A 21,815-nucleotide genomic window follows, 5' to 3' on the forward strand; every position below is an offset into this window, starting at 1 on the left:
CTTGGACCCAGTATTGATCACATCAATGATTCAAAGGGCAAAGTGACTCACAAGCAGCCATCAACTGACAACAATGAACATACATACTATTATTTATAGTATTTAAATTAAAAGAGCCATTTTATTTTTATTTGGAGCTGTCATCAATGACAAAACACCTATACTTTGTCTTACTTGTAGAAAAGGGATTGATTAGTTGGAGTGAAATGGATCATTTCAGAGGCTAAATGAGGTTTTGTGCTGTTTGCCGGAGCTGTGAGTTCTCAGGAAAGTGACTGAAATTGTCTGAGTTCTTTGTACAAACAGCAAGTTTGTCCATCATCCCTCAAATAACTACAGCACCGTGTCAACAGTCCTGCAGTAACTGTGTGCTTTTGGCAGGCAAGTGACCTAAAAAACGCTACCCACAACTTTTGGGATGATGGAGGTGTAAGCCCCTTTATCCTGCTAAATGAGCTCCATCTCCACAAAGTAGTCAGTCTAAATATTTAGTGAGACTCCGCAGTAATGTGCATATACCTATATGTGTTTCTGAGAAGAAAGCAATCAGGCACAATTCATTATTCAATATCTCAAAAATGGAAAAGTTCCAAGTATATTCTAATCTTGAGGAAAAGTATAAGACCATAAATTTCCATATATTTTCGCTGGATATCAAACATATGTTGATGCATGCATTAATAAACACTTTTCAAATATATCCCATCAATCTTTCATGAGATATATACTGTATATGAACAATATATCCTGAGATATGCTCATATTTTAGATTTAAATTCACTTAGAGTAGCATTAACAGACAGTCGAGTGAATACTGTTGGTTGACTAATTTTCAACATATGGCGACATCATCAGGCAGCAGTTCGCACAATAGGGTGCGTCTGCCCTGTAAACGTCTGCATATTCTGTTTGTCACACCGTGGAACACCATAGTTGAGTAGATTACATGACCGTGCACACTCATTGCTTTGAATATAGTGAGTCCCTTAAGATGCCTGCCCTACCAGTGCATATCCACAGCTGTGCTTATCACCATGTTAGTTACAGACAGTGCAAGGTCTTTGGTTTTGGTCATATTGTAGGTTTATCTCTTACTTACAGTATCAAACGCTTTTTTTTCCAGCTGTTCAGCTATCAGGATTTCTTTCTTTAGTGCATCTTGATGATAGACAATGTATTCTATAATTTATTTAGTTCATTTTATCAAATAAGCTCATTAATTTCCTTCTGTCATCTAAAACTTTCCAGAATTTGATTTATTTTTGCACAAGTAGGTATCATTTTTTTTGCACTCTGAGTGTGTCATAGGAAAGGAAAACTATCCGACTGTGCTCTTATTGGTTACTGCGGGTCCATAAATGAGATCTCTATGCATGGGAGGACAGAGATCCTCAGGCGCTGCCACAGGCAGGAGCACACAGTAGTGGAGAGTTTCCAACATTAACCTGCAAAACATGTATACTTTGTGACATACTGTTATAATTTTATCATCTGGCTGCAAACGTACCGTTATTAACTCTCATGTAAGCAGAACTGCAAGAAAGCAAGTCCACCTGCATTGTCACACAAACATGCTTCACACAGCAGTGCATATCTAATGGTGTATCCCCCACCATGTAAAATGTTAAATAATTCATTCGCAGCTACATTTCAGTCTTGTCAGACAGAAACCATAACTGGGGAAGGTACTTTTTTTTTTTTTTTCCCTCTCCCACAAATCAATCAGTAATGGTTTGGGATATAATGTTACAGAAATAGCAATGTGACCTTTCAATTTGAGTAAGAAATAGAAATTGACACCACAATTGCAAATACATGTTTTCTGTTTTTTTTTTTTTTTTTTTTACATAACAGCATTGAAATACAGATTGTTTTCATGCTACAGTCTGGTAAAAGATGTACAATTTACTAAAAGTAAAAACTCCACCATAGAAAAATACTCTACAATGAGTAAAAATCATGAATTAAAATGTCCACTTAATACTTAATATAGGCATTGTATCTGAATGTATCAAAACTATATAATGTGCAAAATGGCCCCTTTCTACAGTAAATGTTATTTTATATTATGTTACATTAGTGCATTATGATTACTAATGCATTAAAGAAGCATTTTAATGTTAAAGCCCCTGGAAACCCGAATCCACAATAATCTTCAAACGATGTAATTTAGGGTCTTATGTACATAATAGTAAGCATAACAGCATCTTAAGAGTATTAGTAATGAGTTTCAATCCAAATTCAAAATTTTGTCATTTCAGTTTTTGTAAACTTACTTGATATTGTGTTTGGATCGAGCGTGGTTATGCTCAGACATTTATTATGAAAATTAAGCAGTAAATTTCACAAACCACTCATAAAAAACGTGACGCTGTCATTTCCATCTCATTTCCGGTTGCTGGAGTGTCTGTGTTACTGGGAGCGTTTCTGCAACTCAACCCAGTTAATTTTGCTATATTCTTCATTACTGTGGCTAATTACCTGCTGTACATTTAAACATACACTCTTAGCTCTCTCCTCCTTTTAGAGACTTTCTCAAAAGTCACACAGTTGTCTACACAATATTCAAATCTGCAAGTTACAGCAGTTAGCAATGGCTTCCCTCTCTCTCTCTCTGTTTACCTCTCATTCTCCTGCTCTCTCTTGCTCGGTGTGTCTTATGTTTAGCTATTCCCCTGCCTCCTATAGTGATAATGTATATGTAATAATTTAATCATTTTCCAGAGGCTTTAATATTATATACTGCTGGGTAGTTAATCTATAACACACTGTATTTTACTACATAAGCTGAAAGTTTTGGATGGAAGACTGAACTAGTAACCACACACTTAATGGTGGACACCAAAACAGAGTAAGCACACCTGAACATTACATCCTAAAACATCTCATTCCAAATCCATGGGCATTAATATATTTATATAAAGCCTCCAATCTTCTGCAAAGGCTAGCTGGTAAGATTTGAGAACCAGGCTGCAGGGATTTACTCCAATTCAGCCATGAGAGCATTAGTGAGGTTGCCACTGATGTTGGGGAGATAAGGCCTGACTGGCATTTCTGTTCATCCTAAAGGGGGTTGAGGTCAAGGCTCTGTGCAGGCCAGTCAAGTTCCTTCACACTAAACTCATTCAACCATTTCTTTATGGATGTCAATTTGTCATGTTGAAACAGGGAAGGACCTTCCCCAAACTGTTGCCACAAAGTTGGAAGCATACCGTTGGCTTGAATATCATTATAAACTGTAGTATTGAGGTATCTTGACATTGTAACTAAGGGGTCTAGCCTGGAAAATGAAAATATGTGGGTAGGAGTGTGAAATTAATGTACGGGAAAAAGTATATTTCACTCAGAAATTAAATGAATTGTGGGGCAAATTGTGGGGCAAATTTATAACATACCTCAAAATTGTACTTACTGCAGTATAGTACTTGAATAACTGTAGTTCTTACATATAGTTCTTGTGTTAATACAGTGCAAACATTTGTAAACATTGAAAGTATCCAAGACAGATTGGATTGGACCTTTTTTTTAAACATTTTTCTTTTTGGTTTCTTCTGAAACTATTTCCATACTGTGCAAGCAATATATCATGCAAAACACCAACTGCAAACATAGAATCTAATTTCCTATTCATATCCCTACAATTTGGACATGATTTCCACCTTGCTCAGTGAGCAGACGTAGCAGAAACAGCCCTTAATTGCAGATGAAAATAATAGTGTCTTCACATGTCGATTTCTTACCGGGTCTCCACTGATTGAAGCTTAATAAGATGTGAAAACTCTTCCCTCCCTTCTACTGGATGAGGTGAACAGGGGAAAGAAAAAATCCAGCATAACAGGAATATCTGCTGTTTTTTTCACAGCTCAAAGACACTCATCAAGGTTGTCATCGTACAGAGAGACCTTTGACCCCTTGGTTAAGCCTGATGTTAGACTGGGAATCAGTGCGCTACATCTGGACTCATCTTTGGGCATTGGAGAGGTTTTGAAGGTCACTGTAGACCATCAACTGTCTCCTTTTGTTCTCTGCATTGTTTAAAACTCACACTTGACAGCTGAGTAGAATCAAGATTTGAGCAAAACACACACTGCCTCCTTGACATACATAAATGAATTAGCATAAATCAATTGTTTAACACAATATCACTGATAATAGTTCAGAAACATGTAATAATTGGCTATTTGCTGAAATGATTGATGATGTTGTCTTTCTTGGGAGGACAGACCCATCTTTCCTTAACGAAGAAGTCATTTTAACCCAAACCACGTTTCCCTACCCCTAACCAAGTGGTTTTTGTGCATGAACCTCACCAAACCTTAATCACAGAGGTGTCACATCGGAAAAAAACAATGTAACAGTGATTTTTTATTAATTTGTAAGGCACTGAGAAATGATGTCCTTCCAATCTAGGTGTCAGATCAGGAAACGCTTATGTGCCATCGTTTAGGGCAGTTACAAGCAATTTGTCATTTAACTTGAAGGACTTGTTGGGAAAGATGGTGATTTTGGTTAATATGAAAGAGTGTCATTGACAATTTTGCTCAATAATCAACCAAATCTTTCTTTCCCCAAAACAGAACCATATACACATTGATATAATGCTTCTGTTGCCATGAGCCAATGTGTTCAGCAGTAATATGCTGTCACATTGCAGACTATTCATAAACAATGTTCCTTATGTTAATAAAAAACATAATTCAGGTGGCATTATGTTACTTTGAAATAATAATGTATAATGCTAGATAAACTAGATTTTGAGGAGACAGGGTTGCATTTTTCCATATTTTTTTTAGAAATATTACAGACTAAATTTGCTTCTTTTAAAAACCAACAAAATAATCAATGATGAAAGAAGTTGTTTGTTAAAGCCTTAGTCTAAACTAATCAACTATTCATTTGAAAGAGATTGGAGTTTCCCATACTTTGGTTTGGATTGAAATGTCTTGACCCACTTCTGTAATTCTACCTCTTGTTTTCATTAGCAGCTGCTCCATCATTCAGTCAGAGTGCACTCGGCCCATTAGGAGTTATAACTCTTGACAGTGCCTCTCTACTCACACCGCTTCCTGTGTTTAGTCATCACTCAGAGCAACAGAACTGAGCCACATGGTGCCAGTCGATACACGAGTGCATAGAAACGTGGATTTGAAAGTCAATGATTCTGTTCTATCATAACATTGATTTTTTTTGTTCAGTTGTTTTTGTTCTTTTTTTTTATATATTTCCAATTATACAGATAATATTTCAGGTCAGATGTGATCCACAATTACTTTCAGTTTTCACTCTTTTCTCTGGATGTAAATCAGCTGCCTCTAAACTTCCTCTTGTGTTAAACACATTGACTCTTGACATTCTCCCTTCTTTTCACCCAGCAGTGGCTGTTTGTATTGTAAATCAGATCTTGTGAATTTATAATTAATGACAATATAAAGTGTGGGATGGGAATACGAAAACCGCTGTGTGTTGTTTTTTTTCCATCACTTTTCCATCACCATTTTTTTTTCCATTCACTCATGCATTAAGTTAGAAACACTGAAATATGAAGTCTTTCTTCATCAATAGTCCTTTAAAAATTGTGTAAACCCTACATACTTGCAGCAAATTTCCTAAAATGTAAACTCTAGGAACTCTCAGTGTTCATAACTACTGCATAAACCATCGTGCATGAGGCAGGATATCGTTACCTTTGAGAGGCTGCATATTCTTCACCAAGACATTTGATGCATTCTAACGAGGAAACAATATGTTTTTGCAGTCGGTAGCAAAAAAACAACTATTTGTTTGATTCCTGAGCAGCAATTTGTTTTGGCTGGGTAAGTGCTCAGGGGTAACAGTACTCACAGTATTGTCCACAGAGGGAAGAGTGGTATATGGATTTTTAATGGCAGCGAACAGTGTAACCTTGATGCTCGTCAACCACATATAAATTAGATGTGTTGCAGGAAGCAAACAAATTCCCAGTCCTACCCCGCTGATATGTGTCTCCCAGCTCCAGCAGAGCTCGCTGCCTCCACCATTTGTCTGTGTCCCCAACAGTTCCCATGCACACACCCACCCGAACCAGCAGCTTGAAATGAGATTCACTCAAGTGCATAATCCCTCAGTTTTGCTTAGCTGTGATTAATTGTCCAATGTCTCTTATATGGAGGGTCCACAGAACCAGCTTGTGCACCTCTGTGTTTTTTTTTTTTTTTTTTTAAAAACCCACACTGGCGATTCAGTACGCCACAAAAATGTCCTCACAAGTTAATCGCTTGCAAACTTGTCCAGGGAACACATTGTAATCTTAATGTATTGTTAAAGGCTCTTCAGCAATTAGCCCCCTTGGCAAAATGATTTACGGACCTGTCATTAAAAACCCGTCAGGGAAATAGACATCATGCAGAGAAATGGCCCTCTGGATCAATACTCAAGTAACCATTAAAGCACTGTGAAGCTTGTCATTAGGGAGAAGCATTGGTGTTTACAGAGTTTCACACTCATATATGTGCCTGGATGTTCTCCTGGCCCTCATTAATAAATCCACGCATGTTCTACCATCATCATACACACTTATAGCCTGTTTTTCTACAAGTTTAACTCACTTTGAAATCCATGCTACATATATTTCTACTTTATATTAAATCAACAGTATCAACCCCAGATTGAAATGAAATGTTCCTGCTAATGAAAGAAAAACAGGAGAACATTCAAGTATGTAAGGCAACGGTGTCAGGTAATTGACAGGAAGACAACTGTGATGCAGTCACAAGGGGATATCAGCCATTAGTGCATTTGTCTCCGTTTGATACTGTACAGGGGTTTTTTTTCCTCCGTGACACGTACATCTTCATAGTCTGCCTAATGCAATGTTTCTGGATGAAGCCCAGAGTCTGGTAAGCCCTCTTTGATCTTATCGACATACAATATAATGATGGAGCTGTGGCCTCACGCCATAATGTGAGGTTTCAGGCAATTAGATATCTCTGCTTTGAATCTAAATAAACAGTTGTTGTGTCACTTCAGTGCCGGTGGCTACAGGCAAGAAATTGTTGCACAGTGGCTGGTAGAATAATACACAAAGACTGAGACTTCCCAGACAGAGTGCATGCAGGTCATTTTATCAGCAAGCACAATAAGCCGCCCTAAACTCGAACACCCAATCAAAGATTTTTACAATATTTTCTGAGTCAGTGAGAGATATGTGGAAGCATGCACTCATCTTAGAAAGAGTGCACAATCAGTAACAGGAGGATAAAACTATGAACATGAAGTGAAAAACTATTGTTTATTATTCAGTTCAGAACTTTGATAATGAGTAATTTGCAACCTTGTATTACATGAAATGTTTTAGAAAGTTTAATTATCACCACATTAACAAAAAAAAAAAAAAAAAAAACAACTCCTGCAGTGTGTTTAGCAGAGTAGTTATTGTTAGGCTACAAAAATGCTTGGTTAGGAAGGAAGATCAGGAGAAAGATCATGGTCAAGATTGAAAAGAGTCAGCATTAGTTCCCATCCACCACTTAACTGTCACATCCTTATTCGTAGCAGGCCACATGAATTGCACCCTGCTGCAACCCTGTCTTAGAATTTAATACTAGTTAATTATTGGTACTAATTTGTTTTCCCAATTATGCATAATCACTGCCCGGATTATGTTCCCTAGTAACATTTTTTAATGGAGGAAGTGCTACCTTTTTGTATCGCACAGAAGAGAGATGGCGTACGAAGAATGTGACATCGGAGACCGGGGTTTGCATCCTGACTCCCACGTGTGGTTTACTTTAGGTATCATAGTTTTTCTGCATTAAACCAAGACCACGAACTTTCTATGACCTTGACCAAGTGTCGTAAGTGCCTAAACATAACAATTAAAAAGTTTAATAATGCTGTAGTCACTGCAAGCAGATATTTCATTGGCTATCTGTAGAGTAATTATTGTATTGTCAGTAAACATTCTGATATGCTCATTATGTTGATAATTATATGTATATTATATGTACTGTACGTATATATATATATATATGTATACATATAATTTCTAGGATACAGTGTTGACCTATATTGGCACTGAGCATTGCCGGTGGATATGCTGTAAATGATTCATTGCTGAATCATCTAAATTTCTGAGATAGGGATCATTTTTCACAAAGTACTAAAATGAATAGAAGGAAACAGCTTCTTCAGATTTTGTGCAGACACCACTAGCAATAATTTCAAGAAGAGGAACAAACTAGATGATGAGAATAAAGAAAAGACACCAGTACTCACTTAAACCAGGTACTTATGACATTCTCATTTCTGAGAGAGATCATATCCAGACTTAACATCTCAGGAAGTGTGAGTTTCTTTTCTTTTAGTGCTAAGAATGAAAACACTTGTCTGCAGTCTGCAGACAAGTGCAGAGAGTCATTACTTTAAAAAAAAAAAAATACACAGAACATATCCACTTTAGAGTGATTTTGAAGCAGCATGCCAACCCTGGATGTGAACCAGAGACATAGTTGTGCTGGCAGGAAGAACTAGGCCTGGATGATAGATGATGCTGGAGGCAGTGTGCTGAGGAGCTGCTGACGTCTTTGAGACCCCCTTCCTCTCCATGTCCACTTCCTTCTGACTCTCATCTTGCTGCTCGCCTCCTCGTCTCCGATGCCTAATCTGTCTCCTCAGTGAGCACACTCTTTAGTTTATAGACCCCCCTCCTCCTCCGCCCCTCATCCATGACGCATCACCCTCTATTCTCTTGATGTCTCCTCTGTGGCCTAATTGATGGGTGAACACTAACAAGTTGCCCTCCCTCCATCTCTCCATCGTGTCCTGGTCCTGAAGGGCTTCTATCCCTCTCTCTCTGTCTCTCTTGTGCCTCATCCCCCACCCCCACCTGCCCCTTTCACTGCTCCGTTCATTATTCATTAAGTTTCCCTTTGGATCTAGAGAGAGCAAACGCATGGCTTAACTCATAGGCAGGCTCAACAGCTGGCCCAAGGCTACCTGAGCAATGTGTAAGTGTGTTTGTGCAGAAGGGAGAGAGAGGTAGAGAGAGAGAGAGAGTGAATGACTGACAGACGGACTAATTGATTGACAGAAACAAAAAGAAGGAAAGAGTGAAAGTAGAGAAACTGAGCGTGCCCTGCCGAAAAAAGAGTTTCAAAGTAGTGTAATTGGGCTTTGAAACCCGGGAAACACAGTGCAGCCAGGCTCAGGAGTGCCGGTTGCAGGAGGTGATTGTATTTTCAAACCACAATATAGGAGAATGTCGCCAAGCTGTGAAGTGTCACGCACAGAAGAATCGAAGGTAAAAACAGAATGTGTTTTTAAAACACTGTTAATGTTTTGTGGAAGAACAGGAAAATATTCCACGTCTGACAGTATCTGCTGTAGGTTATTGGTGCATCAAAGAGAAATAGAGGTTACTTGAGTTGTGTTTGATTTCATTATTTTCTTTTAGATTAGAGGTTATATCAGCAATAATACACAACTAGGTTTCCTGATATGATACTTTCTCCATCAGGACATATTTATTGCGAATCAACGCTAATGATACCATCATTGCATCATTACTGCATCAGATATTTTTGAAGTTTAGTTTCTTATAAGAATGGTGTTTGTTTCAGCGGCAGAGTGAACGATAAAGTTGATGTAAAATAAAGCAACTAGTCAGTCATACCATGGGATAATTGTCAGTGGAGGGTATTTCTTGTCTATTCTGAAATTTTGTTTTTTGCGGCTGACCAGAGATGTGTGGTCAGGAATAGATTTTCTGCTGTCAGGTGCAACGGTAGATGATAATGTTGAGAGACCTGAGTAAAGACACTGAGGCAACTGTTGGAATAGGAGACTTTTCTAATGACTACTGAAATGTAGAAGTTTATGTGCCAGAATATAATAAGTTTGGCTAATTTTATGAGAAGATGCTATGCCAAAAGTGGGTACACTTGACATAGTGTATTGGGGATAAATTGGGTTTTGTTTTTTAAATAATATTTTGAGGTTTAGAGAACAATTAGATATAATTTATTAGCATTTTTTCTATTGCTTAATTGTGCCAAAGTACAGTAAGTTTAGTCTCTATACAGCACAGTATTGTGACTGATATTGACATCTCTATGTTTTAGCCTGAAGATAAACATATTGTGTTGTTAAAAACGAGGTTTGGACACCTTGTGCGTGTCTCTGCTATTATTGCAGGTCTGTGCATTCAATCCCTGGTCAGATTATGGACAGACACTGAACATCATCAGAATGCCCCGGGGGGAACAGACCCTAGCAACAGCCTGTCAGTATCACCAGATGTGTAGACACTTGAGTAGGAAAGTGTTTTTACAGATGCATACACGGTTGCAGATACAGCTTTGAATTTCAGAGAGCAGCGCAAAGCATTTCCAAACACGGCTCAAAACAAAACGTCATCCTTTATTGAACGCTCAGCGCATCACTTATGCATCTCAAAGCATCAGCCGACTACTGATGCACCCTGTTGTCTGTAAACAGAAGCTTTGTAGGCAGGAGTGTAAATTTAGTGGGATGGGTGGTAGCACGGATACGGCAGTGTCAGAAAAACCGGACAGTTTAGGGCATCTGTTTTATCTTCTCAGCAAAGCTTATAGATTTGTTTCAGGAAATGTTTCATCTTTTGTCATATATAGCTTTATACAGCAATAAATGTTGATATTGAAAGTTGACAGACAAAGAAAGATGTTTGCAATTACAGGAAATGAAAATGGAAAACTGTTCAACATCAAATTGAAATCGACTGATCTATTTAAATACTGTACTCCTACATGTTTCAGTAGCAACTGTCCCTATGTTCATGCATATAGTAATACTATAGTAATGTCTTTATGAGTGTACATTTCAGTGTTAAGTTCTACCTGATAAAGAGCATTTGTGCTCAAAGCATTCTCTGGTAAAGTTATGTTGGAGTACATGCACAGACTCGTTCCTTTCTCTGGACCCCTAAAGCCCAAAATGGTATGCAAAATTTTCTTCTTAACTATTGAAAGCTACACTGATTTTTTTTCTTCTTAGGCAAAACCAAAATGGGCAAATTAAACTTTATGAATCTTCATACTGTGTTTCCTGAATTTCATTACTTAGATGTTGACCTCACTCTCCCAACTCTCCTAAACTTTCTGGAGTAATTGGTAGCCATGCTTTGCTAATGGCGCCATTAAGATTCTGGAGGATGAAAGTAACACTCACCTTCTTATGACTTTAATTTTAACCATGAGAAGCTAAAAGATGCTTAATGTTTTTCTTTCTTGTGTTTCAATGTTAGACTAGTTATGCCTGAATATGTGTGAATATTTTAAACCTTTGAAACAGGATCCGATCTCCATCTTCGTTTAGGAAAATAACAGAAAAACACAGATGAAGGCAGAGTGTCGCTCCATCAATCCTGAAGGTGTGGGTTTTTGGTGGGAAGATGGAAATCAAATCAAGTCCTCCGAATTAAACAACCACAGAGGTTGTTTGACCATGTACTCCAGAACAACCCATCAGAGTGTTTTGTAATCCGAAGCCTCTATCGGCAGTAATCGGCAGGACAGCGTCATTTGTCTGTGCTTTCCAAAACCATTACACATCACAGTTAAAGAATTATGATGTTTTATGGTGTGATAGTGCTGTGGTTAAGGTTTAGGCACAAAAAACATTTGGTTAGGGTTAGGGAAAGATCATGGTTTGGGTTAAAATGATCACTTGAAACGTGGTGTGGGTTAAAGTCACTACTTCCTTAAAGTTAGGCAACCTTTATTGTCATGGCAGCAAAGTCCACTAAGTCATATCCAGCCACCCAACCCGCCACCTCCATGGATGTTTTAAGAGAGCTGGGTACAGCGTTGGAGGTAGGGCCCCGTTCATTCCTATGAAAGTTGCTCAGTGGAACATGAAGCCAAAAAGGTTTCAGCCTCCGCATTATGAACGTATGATCTTCTGCATTGTGGGGCCCATAGAGCAAGCACACTAGTGTTTTTTTTAACCCCGCCTCCCAAATGCATGCTCACTGGAGACTTCCACGGTCTGAACTGGCTAACTTCCGGTTTAGCGCTCCACTAACTTGAGTGGTGGGAAAAAAAACAATCAATCGTGTGGCTCTTCTAGACTTCCCAAATGTTATCAGACTGAATGGATCAAATTCTGATAGTAAAATGAATCATATCATGGAGGTGGGGATGCTTAAAAAAATATATTCACCGTTTTACAGCCACTTCTTTTCCCATGATTGTGTGCGGGGAAAAAAAGCTTTATGGGCCCCTGTCGGACCCGGAAGTTGTAATTACATGGTTTGGTCACTTGTCAAATTGGCTTCAAAGCCTGGCAGTCTTCCTTTGGGCTCGGCCACCTCTGAATATGGAGATTCGTCACCTTATATAGACGTCATCTGAACTGCGTCACTTCTAAAGGTCATAATGACTACGTCTGCTAGAGGGCGTCACTCAAACATAACTATAGGTCATTTTTAGTGACTGACATTACAATATACAGTGTTGTTTTTCTTCGGGAGGACAGGCCCCAATCAATGGATGATTGATGGATGAGTTTTTTTTCAGCCCCATTATTTTGTGCCTCAAACATGTTCATTATTTTTTAGATCTTGACTTTTTTAAGCTGAATATTGAAGCACCATTGCATAAAAAACAAGTCCTTCCCTTGTTCAAGACATGTACACATCAAAATATACTGCCACGTTTCATATTTTGATAAGTTGTCCATTATTTCAGTCTAGCTCTGTAAGCCTTCATGTCTGGATATCTGCACTCTATTTACCCCTATCAGTTCCAGCAGAGCTCTGGCATTCGGTTCGGATTTACAGGGACCAATCAGTGTATGATGCTATCAGTCGACATATTAATATATCTCGTCCTTACAAGCAAAACGAGCTGTCATCATCGGCTATAACCCCTCCTTGCATTTTCTTGTGGCAGCAACATGTGTGCTATGTAGAGTTCACTGAACAGTTGGCTGGGACTGAAAAGCTTTTGAATACACGAAAACACTTATCTCCAGTTTTTCTGCTAAAATGAGAAAATCAGTGCAACACTCTGTCTGCAGCACCCACAGGTCTGAATGTCAGTGTGATTTGCTGCCCGGAGTTTGATCCAGAGTCTCTAGTGCTTTTAAAATGAAACTGCAGGTGTAAATGGAAATCAAAATAACTTGCTCACTTTGGCATACTGGCAGTTTATTAGATGATAGTGAGTATTTTACACATATTTCCACAGGGAAATTATAACAAAATGATAATCAGATAAGTGATTTAACGCTTTGTTACTTTATTATTAGGTTATTAAGTGGTAAAACATCTCTATGTTGTTGTTTTAAAGTGCAGCTCTCTCTTGTCCTGCACAGTTTTCTTCACTGTTGACGCTCTGTATCCTACTGGGACAATCCGGGAAGGTAGGCCATTTCCAGACCTGTGTGTGCGTATGTGTGTGTGCAAGAAAATGAGACAGGGATAACGTATCGCTTCCCGATCACTATCTTATATAATCACGTGTTAACAGAGAAAGAGAGTAGCAGAGGAGGAGAGAGAGAGAGAGAGAGAGAGGTATGGGGAAGCACAGAGAGGCCGGTCCGAGTCTGATAGCCGTGGATTGATCTGAAAACCGACCAATCAAGCGCCTTCCTCGGCCTGAGCTGCCGCAGTAGCCGGGCAGGATTGGAGGATGCTTCGGCTGAGAGATGCGCACACACGCACGGGCTCGGCTCGCTCGTCCCGTCGCCCGCACACACACATACACACACACACACACACACACACACACACACACACACACACGAGGAAAAAAAAAAAAGAGAGAGTATCGGCTCTCCGCAAGCCGTGCAGTCAAGCTCTGCTCTGGAGAGGATAGCAGCGGTAGGGGGAGGAAACTGAAAGAGAGACGGAGGGAAGGAGAAAATGAGGAACAAACTCAAACTTTTTCGCTTTTAATCAACCGTCATGCGTGTTCAGGGGAACGCACGAGAACAGGTAAGAGAGAGAAATAAGTTTGTCTGGCTTTGCACTGTTATCCCGCCCATTAGAGTTTTACATTTGCACCTGTGCGCGTTACTGTGTGTGGCGCCGGCGTGTGCCACAGACAGTCCATACCATGTTGTGTTTGAAATAACTAAAGAAATAGGAGTCTTGGTGTTCCGCACGCGCGTACAAGCAGCGAGGGCATGTGTGCGCGCGCGCTTATAAGCGGTGAGTTTTGACTGTGTGCGCATTTGCAATTGCGCCCCGTGAAATGGGCACTAAAGAAACAGACATGAGTGGAAAAAAGAAGAAGAAGAGTGCGCACTTTCTCCCAATCATCTTCGCTACAATGAGTGTGTGTTTGGCTCCCGCCGCCTCAGTGTTTTCTCCTGGGGTGTTGTTGCACACAGCGCCTCGGTGGAGTTATTTATGAATGATAGACAGGCTGTTATAACAGAGTGGGAGTTGGAGCATCCGATCCCTCTGATGTGTGTGCCGCACCAGTGTAGCCAGACTGACATTTACGCGCACTGCAGGAAACAGGAGTCCACTCATTGACTGCAGCCCTCTCCATGAGTCGAGGCTTCTCTTTCCGCACCAGATCCAATCTGTCTGTATAGGGAGAGAAGAAGAAAAAAAAACAAGAAACAGAACAACACTCGTTTTAAGTGGATGCCTCAGTCATCTGAATTATCTAAATGCTTTGACAGTCATGTGTAGGGAGACGCGTGAGCCAAGTGCCAGATGCTTAGCTGTCCCTGTTAATGTTGCATTGATTGGCTTCTGGTGAGCACAGGGAGAATTGTATGGCTGCCAGTTTTAAGCATTGCATTTTTTTTTTTTTTATTTCAAGGTGCTCACCTCTCTGGTGTGTTTGCAAATGTTTGAAGAAAAAATATGGCAAGTGTGATATGAACCAGTAGAATGTTGTGGGGCAACAGTGTCTGGGAAGAAAAAAACAAAAACAAATAAAAACTGTAGATGATGCTGTTTCTTCTAGACTGTAGCTGAATACTTGACAGAATGGCTACACAGTGGGAGGAATTTAGATGTCTGACTTTCATGCAGGAAACATAAAAATATTATGTACATGTATGATCAGAAAAACTGTGCTTTGGGGGAAGGGAGGGGGTGGCGTCTGCTTCACTGAAACAGTCTTTTTTTAACAGCATACAGTATAAATCTTTATGGACTAGGGCTGCAACAAATCATATTTGTTATTATTACATTTATTCCATTTGTTATTACAATTATGTTCACTGTCTGTTATGCTGTCAGTTATCTTTTCAGTCAATTCAGACTATAAAATGTGGGGGGAAAAAAACACAAGCAAAAAAATGGCTGGTTTTGTTGGACCAACATTACAAAAACAGCAGACCCTCATGTTTGAGGAGCTGAAATCAGCAGGTGTATTGCATTTTTGCTTTGTAAATGACTGAAACCATTGAACTTGACGTTAATTTGTTTTCTGTCAACCAACTAATCGATCACTCAAGGCTAGACATGAGGAACTCGGTGATTTAAGATTCGATACCACATGTGATATGCATTACAGGCCTGCATGTTGTGCGCTTAAGTTATTAGCTTTAGAACGCCTGCTGTTGAACATCCATTCATCATGTCAATATTTTCTGTCTCTGGTAATTATACAACCCATTATCACTCACTTTCCTCCTATTTGAAATGTGCCAGTTTGAAAAATATAAGTGGAGCACCACATGACCACTGACCTAAACTGTGAATTTACAAAAAAAAAGTCACAGCTACTAAAGCAGTTACAGAGGCAAGCAGTGTTAAGTTAAAAGCCACAACGTGTTATGTTTTAGCTTTAAAGTGGTCTGGCTATCATCTCTTTAAAATGAGGTAGATGACTGAGTTCCAAAAGAGGCGTAACAGTTGGTGCTTGAATTTGACATGTATTAGTCATGAAATTGTTCAATTTAATCTGGCAAGTGGAACAGTCTGGAATAGCACGGCAGCATATGCAAAATATAGCCCACCAGCTGCACTGACAAACAAAACAACAACTGTGTTTTAAAAAGGGATGGATGAACATGCAACTGGGGCTTCAACTAGTGATTTTTTTTTCTTCATTTCTTTTATGTGTTGATGAATGAACTTGTGATTGGTGAAAGTGAGGCACTGAAATTGCTTGGTCAGTCTGACTGAAAGCAAGAAAAAAAAAACCACCAAACCTCAAAGTGAGGAAAAAAAATAATTCTTTTTAACTTGAGAAAAGGCTTAAATCTCAAATAACTGGAATTGTGACAGATAATTTTCTAGCTAATCTAAAAATGTAGTGATCATCTCAGCTCTACAATGAATTGGATTTGCTCAACACCACAATATGGCTAAACAAATCCATATTGTCTTAGCAATAATCAAACCTAATGATCTTTGAACCTATATGGGAGGTTTTGATTTCCAGGTTCTCCTCCTATCAGTGACTCGTAGGCTTTCCTTATAGAAAAAAAAAGATGGAGTTTCCCACTATAACCTGTATGATAGTTCTGAAAGGACAAACGTGGCCCTACTACCCCGTATTAGACACTTTGTTGATATACTAGTATGCATGTTTGCCCAGCCTCATGGATGTTTCCTTGTTTGAAAAGGGCACGGAGCTAATTACAACCTTATTAATCTCACTGAAGACAGCGACTCGGAGGAAATGTCCATTTTACTTTACTGGTTTTTGAAAAAGCACGCTTTGTGAATGATGCAGACATGATAATATCTGCACAAAAGGCCAAACTGCACATGTTAATCACTGAAATCCCTGATTTGACACCAGTTACACAAACCCTACCCTGAAGTGTTGTGTCAACTCAAGTGTGAACAATTGTGCAGTTATCAGTCATTCATTACAGTGTGCTTGCAGCAGAGGAGACATCTTAAACCATGCACATTGCTCAGAATGGTGGCAAGATGCAACACCATAAAATAATAATTTCTCAAACTAGGACCAACTTTAGATCACATGCTAAACAATATTGTAAAAACTATGTATATGTCTTTAGCGAGCTGAAGAGCTCTGCTAGTGACAGGCTTGTTATGCTCTTCAGAGAGATTCAGGAAGTCCTTTGTACCTGCTGCAGTGAAGATTTTTAATGAACATTGTCGTTGACTGTCACTGTTGATGATGACGATGATGATCTGATGTTGATGACTGGGATGGTGGTTGTACTGAGGATTGTGGTGATGTTAGTGTCCTTGAATATGTTGATGTTGATGTCATATATAACCACTAACATATACCAATACAGTCACATTGATGTTTACACTATTTATTATTGCGCTGTCCTCTCCCCTTATTTTGTACTGCCTTGAGATGTGTATGCCTTTTCCCTGTTGTCTCACCTGTTGTCTGTCCTATATGTATGGTGGCACTCAGTTTCCCTCGTGGGGGATTAATAAAGTATTTCATATCGTATATGGTTACAGCACTTCAGCTTAATGCACCACTGATCATTTCACTGCTACCTACAAAACACTCTGCTAAGGCTCAGTTTTGAACTGTTTTTGATCAATAAAGTTTAACAAGTGGTCCACCACCACGAATAATGTATGCCCATGTATGTTAACAAAAATTTAAAAGGTGTACTCGACATGAATTCTACTTAAGTCTGTGAAAACAGTTGTACTATATAATGTATTCTCTGGCTCTGGAGGAAGGTTTCTAAAGTCTGAAAAAATATCCTAACTTGGGCTTGGAAACTTAAAATTTGTAATCGATTGTCTCTATTAGAACCTAGAGGTGTAGTGTTTGAAAGATGTACCAGGCACGGAGGACCTAATCAAATATGCTACTGAGTGGAAGTATGGAAATTGCAGTGTTTTTGACCCACAGTAGAGATTACAAATCAGGATATCTCTGCCTCTGCTGCACAGATTTTACCATTAAAAATGAAAAAAATCTGTTTCTTTCAAGTCCCCAAACTTTATGGAAGATTGATTGTGCCAAGTCAAAAAGCATGCAAGGTCCATCAAGGATTCATGGTCCATGCAGAAATGGTTCACCCCACATAGCTACAGTGTGATGGCCACCATAATGTTCTCAATCATATCATTAACGGACCAGACAGGAAGAAAAGAGAACAGTGGATTATTGTTCCAACTGCACAGTCAAAGGGCCATTCAAAGGATGAATCATGCTTTTTCTCCAAAACATTCACAGTCTCTACACAGATAGCAAACAAAAAGTGGTCATTCAGTGAGTCTGTCTGCCAAACAAGACTGGCAATGTAGAGGTTTTCTGAAAGTAAGAATGGTAGCTTTGAAAAGGCAAGTGTTGATCAGTGCTGTCAGTGTTGCAATCTTCTAAATCCAGGGCGCGACAAGGTAAAATAATCCCCTGTTTCTAATGCTGCGCTGTGATGTTTTTTTTTTTTTTATGTGGATTCAAGAGATAAATGAGGCATGGAATTTTGTCATTAAATTTCTTATCAGTCATTCTGCCCTGATGGGAATGTATACACAGAAACGCACAAAAATGAGTTCTCATATTGAACATTAAACATGCTGTAAAGATTGTATCCCTGACAGCAGCAGTCACTCATTTGGAGGTTGAAGAGGAAAAAGATAGCTAGCATGAGCAGAGCTGACAGGGGGAAATAAATAGCTCCACCCTAGTCAAAGTTAAAAGAAGCAATATTCATATGACACCTTTACTGTTTGACAAATTACAGTAGTTGTTTCTAAAAAAAAATATTTGCACCACATTTGCAACAACAGAAAAAAAAAATCTCACATATGGAATCTGATTGCTACTTCCATCTACCTGTAGATGTTCATCATTTGTATCCTGATAGAAAAGCATTATTTATCTTACAGTATCTCTGAGGGACTAGTATAAATGTATAACAACTGCTGTGCGTTGCCATTAAAGACTTAAAGGTGCAGTGTGTAGAATTTAGTGGCGTCTAGCGAAATGGATGTGGCAGAAATGGAATATAATATTCATACGTACGTTTTAATTTGTGCAACTCACCTGAAAATAAGAATTGTTGTGTTTTTATTACCTTAAATGAGCCCTTTATATCTACATTGTGAGTGGGTCTTCTTCCACGGAGCCCGCCATGTTTCTACAGTAGCCCAGAATGGACAAACCAAACACTGGCTACAGAGAGGGCCTTTTGTGTTTTTCACAAGTTTTGCAGCTACTGTAGGTTCTCCTACATGTATGGGAGGGGAGGGGTATTCAATTGATTGCAATCTGCAACCTTGCTGCTAGTTGCCATAAATCCTACACACTGGTCCTTCAAATATTCAATGATATGGACGTTCATATCTGTTGGAAACTCTGCCATCATTTATAATATTATGTTCCACGTGACCTGGTGTCCAGTTAAACTCATTCTAGTTAAAACTTCCCACACTGATCATGCTTTGACAAATCCTGTCTGCTGCTGCTATTGTCTGTTATCCAATTCTCAATAAAGTGAACTTGTTACAATCATATTCATCCAAATACTGTAGATATTATTGACAGATATTCTGGTTGTCAAACAAAACACACAGCATTGTCTGCCAATGATGACATTTTCTTTGTTGGTCAAATTAAATCTAAATATTGGATGATTCAGTCCTCAGCATTTTCTTTGCCTTGAAATTCTTTCTGTACCATTATTCCAATTGGGAATTTTGCATTGTTGTCATTCAATCCCATCATTAAGACAAACAGCCAATCCCTGTCCAAAAATGTGACAGTGTAATAAATAAATGAATAAATAAATGACTAAAGTGAAATAAATGTCAGACTTTTGGTCATTGGACCGTTGCCAGCACAACATACAGATTATGTCGTTTCAGAGACTAAAATAGTCTACCGGACAAAGATGGTGGCCAATAGCCAATCAGGAGACAGATGGTAAGAGGCAGAAGCTGTTTTCCATGAAGTGATCAGCTAGCTGGGTGGGTTTAACTACATGGTTTTCATTCTGGGAAAGATCACACTTGGAGGCTTTGAGGAGAACAGAAGTCAATTAGAAAAAAACTCAAAAAAAAAAAACAGTTGTCTTGATTTAAACCAAAAACACCAGCTTCAATATATGATTAGGTAGAGAAAGTTTCAGCAACTGTTCTTCTAACACACAGTTCTGGATATTCTGTCATCTGACCTTTACTTCTTGTAATTTAGACTTCCATTGCTTATAGTGGCACACAGAGCATTCTGCATCACGTTGACATTATTGCACTTTGGGTTTCTTCAGTATAGGTGAAAGCAACATTAGAGTGATTCATCTCCTGCTCTCACTGTTAGTGATAAATGGGCAGAAAAGCATTTCCTTAAAGAACACTCGACACTATGAAAAGAAGTCTTAAGTCTGATCATGGCAAAGTATATTTAAGGCCATGGCATCAAGGCATTGTGATTCTGACTTCACAAAAATATAGTGACAGTGGTCCTAAATGGTTAAAAGAAATTGATGAATACATAGACTGCCTCATAAAACCCCTGGAAGTCTTGAAATTTACTCAACGCTTACACAAATCACAATTTGCACTCCTCTTAACAGTCAGCCGGGGGCGGTCACAACTCTCCAAACAGCACAAAACACCTTCTCTCATTGCAATATGTGTAACACATGGTCATTAAATGATTTAATTGAAGCATTGCTCTATCCTACACGGCATAGAGAAGCTTTGGGTTGAGTCATATTGAGCATAGTAGGTAAAACTAAAAATGCAACATAATAAACATCATAAAATACAAACCAATAAATGAACACCGCAAATCAGGTTTGGCAGGAAGCTGATTTTCAGTGCATTTAAAGTAGGTAATAAAAGTGCCCATGCTTCAAAGTGTGATGTAAGAGAGAAAAATCTTCCACTGCAGTGGGATGCAGATGAGAATATTCTCTGTCTGCATATTTGTCCAGTGTTTTATGGGAAGAATGTCTTTGCAGCCTGTGAAAACAGAGCCATTTGATTGCCAATATGCTGCATGAATAGTTAATGCACTATTAGGGGGGAGTTGGATTTCCATGTCACATTTGTGAGTGTTTGCTCAGAGACTTTCCCTTTTTTAAATAGCTCTTAAGGATGAACTGTCATTATGTAATCGCTGCGCGTTTCAGTCGGGATCCTGGGGGCTGCCTGCAAGTATTTTATTTTGTTCTCTGCTTAAAAGCATCGGGATGGTGGGTATGCCTTTTGGTCTCATTCGGGAGGTTTCAGCTTCTTCAAGGGAAAGCCTGTTTTATTCACCTGGGCACATTCTTTATCATATTATCCCTCTCTAGATTTACATTCTAAGCTTTAGGCATTTTACTAACACTTTAACACTCAACAAAGAACACAGAATAAACTGGTAGGCATTCTGCATCTTGCTGGAGGAGAATTTAGCAGAATATGAGACTGATGATGGACACTGCTGAGATTAAACATCTGGAGACAGGATAGTTTCTGTAGCAACCCGGTCATTATGACATCAGTTTTACTGGAGAATGTTACAAAAACATCTGAAAAAGCACCCAGTGTGCTACATATTTGTTAGAATAAGTCTAAAAAACAAATTACCCACTTGTGCAAATGAGAAAACATTACATTTCCCTATGTTTTAATGGAACCAAATGGTTTCATTAGAGTAATGTACAGCATTTTCAAGTGAAGCTCTATATAAATTGTTTATCATGTTCACTGTTAAGAGACGTCACATTTACTACCTTTTTAAGATACTGCTCTCAGTGTTTTATAACTCAAAAGCCATGTAGTATCCTGACAGAGAGGAAAGGAGAGTCACGTTAGTTAGCTGTCAGTGTCACAGTGCAAAGAGAAACCCTGATGTATGGCACTGATAAAACATTAGTGTGCTGTGCGCCTGTCAGACCTGCTCACCCTTCACGTGCAATGGCGAGTCGTGGAAATGTGAGAG

General features: G+C 39.0%; 1 protein-coding gene across 1 annotated transcript in view; it reads left to right on the forward strand.

The window, feature by feature from the left end:
• Positions 1-13,768: 13,768 nt before the first annotated feature.
• LOC121888462 (cadherin-18) overlaps positions 13,769-21,815 on the forward strand; it is an 88,800-nt gene continuing 80,753 nt past the window's right edge. Inside the window, exon 1 of the mRNA XM_042399971.1 lies at positions 13,769-13,954. The gene's annotated coding sequence lies outside the window, so the exon portion shown is untranslated. The remainder of the gene's footprint in view (positions 13,955-21,815) is intronic.

Source organism: Thunnus maccoyii, chromosome 21 (assembly GCF_910596095.1).
Source record: "Thunnus maccoyii chromosome 21, fThuMac1.1, whole genome shotgun sequence".
NCBI classification, from domain to species: domain Eukaryota; kingdom Metazoa; phylum Chordata; class Actinopteri; order Scombriformes; family Scombridae; genus Thunnus; species Thunnus maccoyii.